This window comes from Cupressus sempervirens, chromosome 3 (assembly GCF_028749045.1).
Source record: "Cupressus sempervirens isolate cs-2001-9-10 chromosome 3, ASM2874904v1, whole genome shotgun sequence".
Taxonomy (NCBI): domain Eukaryota; kingdom Viridiplantae; phylum Streptophyta; class Pinopsida; order Cupressales; family Cupressaceae; genus Cupressus; species Cupressus sempervirens.
Genome location: NC_143120.1, coordinates 475938803 through 475950889, shown reverse-complemented (window position 1 = coordinate 475950889; position 12087 = coordinate 475938803). Strand labels below are relative to the sequence as shown.

At 34.5% G+C, this 12087-nt stretch overlaps 1 protein-coding gene across 1 annotated transcript in view; it reads right to left on the bottom strand.

Moving 5' to 3' along the window:
* Positions 1 to 12087, bottom strand: part of LOC149567221 (uncharacterized) — a 170712-nt gene that overhangs the window by 59604 nt on the left and 99021 nt on the right. The gene's annotated exons all lie outside the window — the stretch shown is intronic.

Genomic DNA, 12087 nt, shown 5'->3' with positions numbered 1-12087 from the left:
ATGACTTCTCCACAGAAGTACAGAATTAAAAGATAACACACAAATGATCCCAACACATAGTAGGCCTCATCAAGAGCATTATATGTATAAATCAACAAGATGAGCAATGGGCTATCCCATCTCTTATACTTGTTAAATGTTTCTATAGTAGACAAGAGATTGTTCAGCAGTGAGCTCGCAAGACAATAAATGTTCCAACTGTTTCCTTAACATGATGAAACAAGGAGCCATCTCTTTTTTCTTTGTTTGTGTCATCAGAACTGTGATGGCCCCATTATTTGGGGATAAAGGAATAAACCCAAAAATAATGGAACAGGAGGAATGTCTTGTACAGATTTTGGTAAATTCATGCAGGTTCTGAAGCATGTTTGTTACAGACTACATTCCTTGCACCTAGAAACACATATTGTGGAAAACACCAAAAATATAGAAACACATACTTGCATGGACTTAATGTGCAGTACATTCTACTCAAGCATTTGCTTAAAGATACACAAAAGGTCCCATAGAACACCAGATACAAGGCCTATAGCTTGACAATTGTCATAAATTGTCTGCCAATTAACACTCATTTACATTATTATCTTGCTGATTAGGATCACTACTTTATGCTTTTAACAAATATCATCATGTCACTGCGATCCACAATAAGAATCTATTTTATAGTTAAGAATGTTCTTTCTTACAATTAGATATGGGATATCAGAACAAACACTAAGACTGAGAGTTCTCAGTGGATACCAAAAGATAATCACAGCTGGAGGTTGTAAAGATATTCAAGGCCTAAACAGTAAAAAATAGTATTATTTAATGTGTATAAGTTCCATTTTTATAGGATTCAGAAAGTCTCAAACCAGATAAATCCAAATGATGCCCGTGGACTCATGACCAAGGTACCTAACATGTTTGATTACAGTCACCAAATCTGGCAATTTTCATTTCTGAAACTTAACCATCAATCACAATAAGCTATAAAAATCAAAAGTACACCACTTGGCCTTGTACAAGTTTTCTTTTGTATGAACAAAATTTTGAAGATGAAAAGCAAGTTTTTCTTATGCAGTTAGCTGTAGATCTGCACTTCCAAACAATTTCAGGATGCATTGAGATTCCATCTTGTAGTGTCAAGAAAAATTCATTCAGTCTTTATTTGTTGTCCACTTAGGCTTACTTTTACCCTTATTTTATAACAGATCTAAGAAATTTTGTATGGGTTTTCATCTTGTTGTTTGTGTAAAAGCATGGACCTCTAGACACAATGTTCAAGTAAAAAAACTGCTTAAGGCTGTTAAATTTATAGGTCTATGGGTGTTTTCTATGTTCTATCAAAGTTGCGGACTTTCAGAATTTCCCTTGATGTCATGCCATTCATCCGCTCCTCAATATCTCAACCAAATGCCTTAAAAACTTTTATTGTCAAAGTATCAAACTTAAATATCTTGCAAGCATGCGCCAGCTGGTGATCTAATTTGAATCTACGGTGCTTAGAATCCGTGCCTTTTAAACCTCTACGAATATCCGCCGTGACATCATCTGAACGTGTGTCACCAAGGCGCTTGCCCACATTGTTAGGAGGTCTGATAGAAGACAAAATGTGGGAAAGCAGGTGCCAATCAAAATGCCAGCTCACAGTACCACCTTGTCCACCCTACAGCCCCAAAGGAGACGGACCCACCTGCCACGTGTCGCAAAGGGACTTCCCCGCATTACGTAAAGGTCATGCATTTGGGAAATGCGGGAAAGCGCCTATCATGGATCTGGGCAAGATCTGACGGCGTGGAAAGTTGCAAGCCGGCGAAACAAGATAGGAAATACCATAAATTTTAAATGCTTTTAATTTTCGTATTTCCGGGGCACTAAAATAATATAAAAGATGGGGAATAGCCGTTAGGTGGGGCAAGCATTTAAAGTTCAAATCCTGGCAGGAGGCAAAAAATGGTAACAGGTATTAACCATTGTAAATATCGAACAATGTCTATTGTCCTCAAAATGGAGGTAAAAATACGAAACTTTTCCAATTGTGTTTTCCATTTCTCTAAGAGAACTCATTATTTGATTGGCAAAAATTGATCAAATGATTGCCACCATTCCATATAATGAAATGTTTACAAAAGGTTATGTTGGGTGGATATTTTGCAACCAACAGTTTTGGGTAAAAATTCAATCACAAAATAGGATGACCAGCCACAGCGTGTGAGACAGAGTCTCTCCTACCTTAAAGGGAAGGCTCCCCCTTCTCACTGTTCCTTGGATCAACTCAAGGTAAGCAAGAAATTCAGAGATTTATGAACAAGGTGTTACTATTATCCTTTCTTTTGAACTTTCAAGAAAGGATCCACTTATTCCTAAGGCGAATAATGGGCAAGGTGAATCTCTAATTACACTTCTATCATGAGCTAGAAACAGTGATACTGATAAATTTTAACTAACTCAAAGGCTAGCCAAAATGTACCAGTTTGGCTCTAAGTCTTGTTGTACTTATATATGGTAAAATCTCTACAATTAGGGCACAAAGACTCCTAAAAGTAAGAACAATCTAACTATTTTGTGAATCAAGACGAAACTACGAGCTACAGACAAAGCTTCTAACTATGGATTTTCACAATTGCTCCTGGTCAAAACTCAAGCTTCAATTGTTTCTCAACTCTGTTCTATCAATCACAAGATACAATATCAATAACAAAAGATAGTATGAATCAAAGATAACTTGAATGAATTATAGACAAAGCTTACAATTCATACAAGCAACAATTTCACTTAATCAAAGTTAAGTCTCAAATGCTCCTTTGTATTCACTTTCTCTCAAAATAATGCTAACACAAACAAAGTTCTGTTGGCACAATTTCTCCAAAGCTCTCTTGGGTAAAGATAATGATGATTTTACAATGAGGGAGGCACTCCTTTATATAGGCAAAGAAGTTGAGAAAAAGGTGGAGGAAAAAGTGGGAGCAACTCAACCAACTTTGACTTAGTCTAACTACAGAAACTAAAGAGTTACATGCAACTTGCATTACATCTTTTGCATACATGCAATTCGCATTACATGCAATTACACTTTTTCATGTAATGCATTCTAAAATACTATGAAATAGAAACTATACAATAATCTTAAAGATTGCTTCTTGATGCCTTGAATTTTACAATGAAGTCATGCACTGTGGGAAGATCAACAATCTCCATGGTCTTTGATATGGCTTCAATTCTCACTGCATTTTCATAAGCTGAGTGCACAACTTTGGAATTTGTTGTTGTATTATCTAACAAGTGTTTTGTCAAGGATTTGTACAAAACAAACTTGTTCATTGTGTGTGAACCAAAATCTTCGGAATCTACATCAGCATTGATCCTGATTGTATATTCTGATTCACTCTCTCTGTTGCCAAAAGATTACCAAGATTATCAATAACATGGCATCCCAATTGCTCCAAATCACAAGTAAGGCTTGTTCCAATGCTTGACAATCTTCAAGAGCCACTTGCAATTTTGTGATCAACTTTCTTAAGGTCTCTTCCTTGTAACCAATGAGTCCTTGAAATCTAAAAAACATTTCACATGACGGACGAATGTCACATGAGAACATAGCATCCAGATCAAACTTAATCATTTCATCCCAATCGTCAAGGATTTCCTTCAAGTTATTTGCTTCTTGAGTCAAAGAAGAAATTAAACTTAGTTCCATTTCATTCATCTCTTTGACACGCCTTAGAACTGCAAGTGTCTTTGTGATAGCTCGAACTCCTTCATCAATGATTTCCTGTATCCAGGATTTAGCAACTTCAATCAACCTTCTCTCTTTAGATGTTTGTGATGTAACAATAACATTTTGAGAAGATTGCTTCTGAATGACCTCATTCAAACGAGCTATTTCCTGTTTCAACTGATTCTTCTTTTCCCAAAGCTCATGACTGCTTTTTGATACATTTGCTAATGCATCATGAGCATCTTGTAAAGAACTCAAACGAGATTGCTTTCCAACTTCAATCTTAGTAAATTTATAATCAGAACTAGTAAGTTCTTCAACAGGTTTATTCACTAAGGGCTCAACAACCTCAACATACTTGGTTTTGTCAGAATTAACCAAAATTCTAGAAACAATCTTGTCTTTCAAAGACTTGGATTTAGTCTTCTTCACAGGAAGATTGTCAGGAGGAACAACCACTTTCCTTCTTTTTGTTGTTATTCTACTCAACCATGCAGGTAGGCTGAAACTTTCATTTGTAGAAGCAGGCACAGTGGAGACCATTGGCATTGATCCAGATTGTATATCTGTAGTCACTGAACAGGATTCAGTTTGCACTGTTGTAGGCATAGGAACATGTTGTGAAGATTTTGTCATGAAAAGTTCAAATCCTGTCAAAGATGTATCAAGCTGGGAAACTTGACCACTAGTAAGAGTCGGAAAATCTTCAAACATATTTGCTAAGTGTTCAAATTGATCATGTGCAGGAACACGAGGAGCAGTAGATGAAATCGGAAGAGCCATGGTGTTAACCTCCAAGACTGGAATGGAGTGAGTGAAAACAGTAGAAAATGAATCTACATCATCATTAACCTCATGCAAAAAGGGCTCTTCATGCGGAGAAGTGCAAGCTCGTGCAGGCTTTGGAGGAGATGTGATCCTAATTTCTCCTTCTTCATCTGAATTTTCTTTCTCGGATTCTGTTTCCAATTCTTCTTCTGATTCTGTTACTGATTCTTGAATTGGTTCAGGAACTTGGGATGATTTAGTTCTTTTCCTGCCCTATAATTTGAATTTGAGAGTACTCTTGATATTTGAAGATGAAGCACCATCTTTCCCTATAATTTTCAGTTGTGACTTCCTGCTAGGAGGACCAAAACTTCTACAATCCAGACCCATCTTAGGATTTACTCTTTATAGGCCTTTACTTTTCAACCACTTGTTAGTGTTTGCTAAGATGGTTTGAAACCTATCCATAATAGATGTACCTTCTTTTTGTTGCCATTGAATAGGAAAAGGGCACATTTTATCAAAACCGGCTTGATGAAATTCTGGATCAAGGATGTTACCATCATCTTCAACTTAGAAATCTGGAGGGATTTCCAACATATTAAGATCGATTATTTGTTGCAAGGTTAACCTGCAATAACCCATCTTCATAATATCAAGCTCTGTTCTCATGTCAATCCAAATATCTTCAATGCGATGAACATGAGTATAAGCCCTCTTTATCTGAGAGTTCATCTCTCGATAATCAAAATCAAATCTAGCCTTGAACCGCTTCAATGTAATCAATTGCAACTCTGCTTCCATATTCTTCGCTTTAGGTACAGAAACAATTGAATAATTGCCAATAGTTAAAGGTCTAGCTGAGGTGATGCCAAATCCGGGCCTATGTGATGCATGTTGATCATTCTGCACATCCATGAGTTGTCTAGCTAACTCCATTAAAATGATTCGATCTATAGCATACCTAGGTAAGGTATACGGCTCTCCTTTGAAATATCCAACTACCTTTTTCCATGCTGCATCAAATACTCTTTTGATACACAACTGTTTGTCGAACAAACACCTGTAATGTCCAAAGAAGGCATCTTGGACTCTTCCATAATAGTATTTACTATTAGCCAAAGTGATTTGGTCATAGTATTCCCAAATAGGTAATTGAAGACAATCACCTTTGGTGGAAAGACCCGAAAAAGATCCCATAGCAGCAGCAATGTAAACTAGATATGAATTCATGTAAAAAGGTATTGATGTTCTTACATTGCATATTTGCTGATAGAGCACAGTACTGATAAGCTCTCCCCAAAAGATGTGTTCTTTGTTTTCTATGATTTGAAACATAAATTTATACATCCATGGCTCAAAATCAGAAGAATCCTTAAGACCACAGATCCTGCTGAGAAGGATGATGAGATCCTTGTATTCCTATTTAAAATTGGACCGATGAAGAGTCTTTGGCCATTTGAAAAATTGCTTCTTTTGTTATCTAACCATTAAAGGTTGACATACTTCTGACAATTGCTTTTTTGTTCATTTCAGCAAGCTAATGATGATTCTTTGGTCAAATCAACACATTCTGATTTTCGAGGAACTTTGAAGATTTGTTCAATCACTTCAAGATCAAGGCTAATGATAACCTTTCCGTCAGCGTCTTTAATATTCCTTGTCTTTGGAGTGAAGCGCCGAGCACATCCATAAACAAAATCATGTTCTATGGCTGCCATGGGAAATGTAGAAACCAAATGGATGTTGCTTATTTTAATACGTTTCATCTCATGTGTAGCTGGAGCTTCAATCTTTTGTAGAAAATCAACTACATCTACGTGACGAATCTTGGTGTCTAGAACGTTATCAAGAACAAACGTAACTGAAGAAGGAACTGCATGAGCCAATTCTTTGTCATATTGGTATTTCATCTTGCCCTTGGATTTGGAAGGCGAGGACATTTCTTGTGCTTGTACTGCAACACAAAAATCCCAAAACACAAATACATCATTAAAAGGAATCTCCATACAAGTGAAATCTAGAGCAGCAATGAAGATTCAAAAAGGAATGACTTTTGAAGAGAAAGCATATGCATATGCAATGGAATGAAAAGTGAAATGGAATGAATGGAATGTGGAATGAAATGATATGAAAATGTAAATATGGGAAATGAAATGAAATGGAATGGAATGAAAATGTGTGAAGGTGAAATGCATGGAAATGCGTGCAAAGTGAAAGTTGGTGACTTCAAAAGTGACTTAAAGTTTTCAAGGCTTTATTGAATGAAACATGCATATATGAAAATGCAACATGTAACGGAAAGTGGAAAGTGAAATGAGATGTAAGTGCAAATGAAAGGTACACTTTACGTGTATATGCAGATGAAGGGTAACATGTAAATCATGTTATAAGGTGGAAACATGTACTTATTCATGTAAGCGCGAATGCATATATGAAGATGGAAATGAAAAATGGAGGTAAGGTAATGAGTTATATAGTCACTTTTGGAGGAAGAAATAAGTCAAAATACATGGAAAGCGAAAATGACATCTTTTTATCTTTTCAAAATATGACTTTTGATCAAAATTGGACCTTTTGGGTGTAATTACACGTAAGACATTTCGTGTAATCGTTTCGTGCGAATGGAAATGAAAAATGAGATGGATGAAAATGGAAATGGAAAATGGGATTACGTGCGCGTGTGGATGGCGAATGAGGTGAAAAACATGTAATCGCATTTGTCGGATGAGATGTGGGATGTAATGACATGGAAACGGAATGTGAAAAATGATAATGCTTTCGCATGCAATGAAGGAAAAACAAGTTTTTGGGAAAAAACTTGCAACTTCTCCAAATGGAGAAAAATCAGCAAATAAGCACACAAAACCAAAACAAAAGAAAAAAAAACATACCTTTGAAAACAACTCAAAACATACCAAGATGCAATGCACTCCAAAGATGAAATTCGAATTTGGAACTTGAGGAAGAACTTAAAACATCAAAATGAAGGAGAAATTCATATTTTAAAAAAAAATGCACATTCTAAGGCAAAGATTTTTACAAATGGCAACCATTCAACGATTTCATGCATAAAATCAGCAAAGATAAGCATGAATTAATTTGTAAAAAAGAAGAGGTCTACTTACATGAAAAATATGTGCCAAAAATGAAGGAAAAGATGCTCTTTGTTTGAAATCTTCTTCAAAAATGGTGAGAACTTTTCAAATCTTGTAAATTCGAATGATGAAGGGCAGCAAACAAGGAGATTAGTTTGCAAGATGCCAAAACATGCCCTAAATCTTCTCTAACTTCCAACGTTTTGAAGATTGCATGTTCTTGAGACGCTTTTACCAAAACAAGCAAAAAACGTGATGTTCCAAGCAAGTCAATTTTAAGTTTTAACACCAAAATAATGATCTTCAAGCAATGTAATCAGCAAATAGGCCCAAAACGATTTGGTTCCATACAAAAACGTGATCAAAATTTGCAGATTTATGGAGTTTTATGCAAACTCGTGCCCTAGATTGGGAGTTTCAAACACGTTTTTGGGTGCAATAAACTGATTTATGATGAGGGCAAAATGATCATCACTCCAAAATGTTTTGAATGCAAGTGATTTCATCCAAATCCATGGAGAAAATCAAAAGTTATGATCAAAATTGGAGGTTTTCGGAGCAAGAACATGTTTTCTTCACACAATAGGACATTTTTATATTCATTACATATTTTAAAACATGTTGAAAGGCAAAATCGGACCTTTTAGAGTCCATTGCATGTTTTAAAAAATGTTCTAAGACATAATCTCACTTTTTGAGACTCATTGCATATTTTAAAATGTGTAAGACTCTAAAATCTCACTTTTTGGAGTCACTTATATATTTTATAAACATGTCTCACATTTTTTATGCACAAGCATAAAAACTCAACTTTTCATGTCATTGCATCAAAAGGTCCACTTCAACAAGCTTTTGATGTAATGGCATGAAAAATGTCCTCAAAGTGAGTTTTTATGTGCAATAGCATGAAAAGTTTCCTCTTTCCATAGTTTTTTTACATGCATATGCACATAAATTGTCCACTTTGAGGATTTTAAGTTATGGATTTCACTTATTTTTATAAAAATGTCAACAATATGGGTCAAAAATAACATTTATGCATCATATTAATCAATATAATTCATAAACATTAAGTTCAAGTGACATTTATATAAGTATTTGATTTAAAAATCAAAAATTTAAATAGTAACTATATAGTTCTATAGTCACTTTAAGTGAAAAATTAAAAAGTAACTCAACTTAAAATTATAACATAAAGTGCACTATAGTCACTTTAAGTTATAAATTTAAATCAAAAGTAACTTCAATACATAACAAAAAGTGAATAAAAGCTATATTTTTGAAAAAGTGAATGTCAAAATGAAAATATAACATCATTTTTTTTAATTCATACTGTTGCACCTAAAATGTCCACTTTTGAGGCACTAAAATGACCATATCTCTTGACTGACAACTCCGATTGACCCCTAGGTTAGATTGAATCGAAGAGGAAATTGAAGGGCATGACATGAGCAAATCCAAAGGACCAAAAACAAGCAAGCAAAAACTCAAAAGCAAAGAACGAACTGTGAAGGCTTCAAAAATCAAGCAAAGGCTCAACAAAAAGCAAAACAAAAACAACTTGACGAAGACCTTCAGTAAAACAATTTGATTATTCAAATTGAAATGGATTGATTGATCAACATTAAGCAATTTAATATCAAATTCAAGCTTAAAGAAATGCGAAACTGGCCTGAAAAAGTTTCGTGTTGTTACCAACATTTTGTGGTGACAAAATGTAGGACAACAGATTCTCATATTTGTCTTTTTTGTTTTTACATTTTGTTAGCCTATACTTGATTTTTGAAATCTTCAAAGTCCCTTTTGCATTTTCAAGTGTTTGTTTTGTTTGTTTTTAGCTTTTTGTTTCTTTCAATCTCTTGCTTTTGGTCATACCTTCAATTCAAGATATCTTGGGGCTTAATTGGAGTTGTTAGTCATAAGATATTAAGGATTAAGTGCCCAAAAAGTGGGATTTGCAACTTCAATTGCATATTTAAATATTGACCTTATATTTTAATGTTGAGTTGCACTTTTTGAAAAATATAACTTAAATGACTTTATATTATGTTTTAAAGTTACTTTCTGACTTTTAATATATCACTTAAGTGATTTAAGTCATTATAGTGCACTTTATGTTATATTTTGATGTTGAATTACTTTTTAATTAATCACTTAAGTAACTTTATCACTTTATAGTCTAATTTGATGTTGCAATTTACTTTAATGTTTTAATTTCAAACATTTAAGTGAAATATCACTTTTTGAACATATTTACTCATAATATGTAAAATATAGTGTAAATATGTATTTGACCCTTTAAGTGAGATTTGCTTAAGAAAATCAAATAGACATGTGCTAATTAGAAAATTTAAGTGATGCAAATCCATTACATGTTTATTTTTTCGGAATACATGTAATTGCTCCTTTAAACCACATTTTTGGCTTGCAAATTACTAGTTTCTCAACAAAACAACTTGCTGGATGGTTTCACTCGCATTTTAGAACATGTAAATGGACCCTCAAACCCCAATTTTCCTCTTTGCATGTAAATGCATTACATGTAATGGCATCTTGCAACCACAATTTGCCAAAAGTTTTCAAATACATGTAAATCCAAGTCACAAAAATATGCAAAGGCTCTTGCTAAACCGGATTTTGGCTTGGGCATGCAAATGCATTGCATAATTTAAACATGCAATCGCTTCCTATAACCCCAATTTTCCAAAGGAATGATGTTTTGGTCAAACGTATGCATTTCCATTACATGTAAAAGCTCTTTGTAACAGTGATTTGAGTCTTGCATGCAAAATTACTACATGTAATCTCTTCTAGAAAACCTCATTTCGGTCTCCAACTGACTTACATGCATTTCCATTACATATTTTGAAATATGCATTTGAGTTTAGAGACCTTGATTTTGGTTTATGAGAAAAAACATTACATGCGAACGGGCTTACTAACCCTGATTATAATCTTGGAGGAAAAATTTTGGGACTTATGCATTGACAATGTATATTTTAAATATGCAATCCAACTCTCTAAACCCGATTTTGGTCTTCAAGATATAAAACGTCACACGTAATCTGCCTTGCTAAGCCTGATTTTGGCTCAAAAGTGTTTGCATTACACATATGAAACATGCATTTGGGCTCCTTAACCCCGGTTTTGCTCTTCCAAGGCAAAAATGTCCATAAGGGCATCTAAACCATGTTTTTACCTAGCAGCTTGCATGGAAAGGTATTTACAACAAATCTCTTAGCCATTTCATGCACATTTAATGCAACTTCTAGATCACCATTTGCATTGAGGAGGAATATTTCAAACATGCAAATCACTCCAAGAGGTGCGATCTGCACTTAGGAATGCATTTGCAACTTCTTGCACATGCATTTGCATCTACAAATCCCAATTTGAAGTTAAGGTTTAAATCTTTCAAAGGCATTTGGTCATTAGATGCAGACATACTTGCTAAACCCAATTTTGGAGAGAACAAGTTCATTCAAAATTCTTCTTCTTCCAAAGTTTTCTCATTGCTCTTCAAATAAGTGTGACAATTCCATTTTGTTTGCATTCTTTGGCCCTTTATCTTCCATTTGTTCAAATGCAACCCTAGTTTTTTGCATTTTTTGCAAATGCAAAAGGTCTTCCATTTCAAAATTGAAATTTTATGCAAAGAGAAGTTTTGGAGTTTATCAAAGTCTTAGTCAAAATAAGAGGTATATTTTTCTTTTCATTTTTAGTTTTTGTACATATTTTGTTGCTTGTTTTTGGCTTGTTTATTAAGAAAAGTTGGAGATCTCCCCTCAAGAATGCAAGTGCATTTTCATGCTTTCAACTTCCATGTTCAAACCATCATCCAAATGCATCCAAACTCTACATTCCTACATATGTAATCACATTCTACAAACCCAATTACATATTTACATCAATTAAATATGATGAGTTTTCTTGTGATATTGCTATCAGGATTTTAACTGTGTAGTTTTTGTTGGGTGGATGTTTTGCAACCAACAATTTTGGGTAAAATCTAGTCACAAAATAGGATGACCAGCCACAACGTGTGAAAAAAAGTCTCCTACATTAAAGGGAAGGTTCCCCATTCTCATCATTCCTTGGATCAACTCAAGGTAAGCAAGAAGTTGAGAGATTTTGTAAGGGGTGTTACCATTATTCTTTCCTCTTAACTCTTAGGAAAGAATCGACTTACCCGTGAAGCGAGTAACAGGTAAGATGAAATCTCTAACTACACTTCTATTTAGTAGCTGGAAATGGTGATACTGATAAACTAACACTAACTCAAAGGCTAGCTGAAAGTGCACTAATTTGGCTCTAAGTCTTGTTTTAACCTATTCTATAAGAATAACCTCTACCATTGGGGCACAAAGCCTTCCAGAAGTAGAGAATTCTAACTATTATTTTTTGTGAATTTGAAATGGTAATTAAAGCTACAGTCAAAGCTCCTAGACTATGTATTGCCACAATCACTCCCAGTCAAAGCTTCGGCTCTAATTGCTTCTTAAATCACTATACTCTATTATT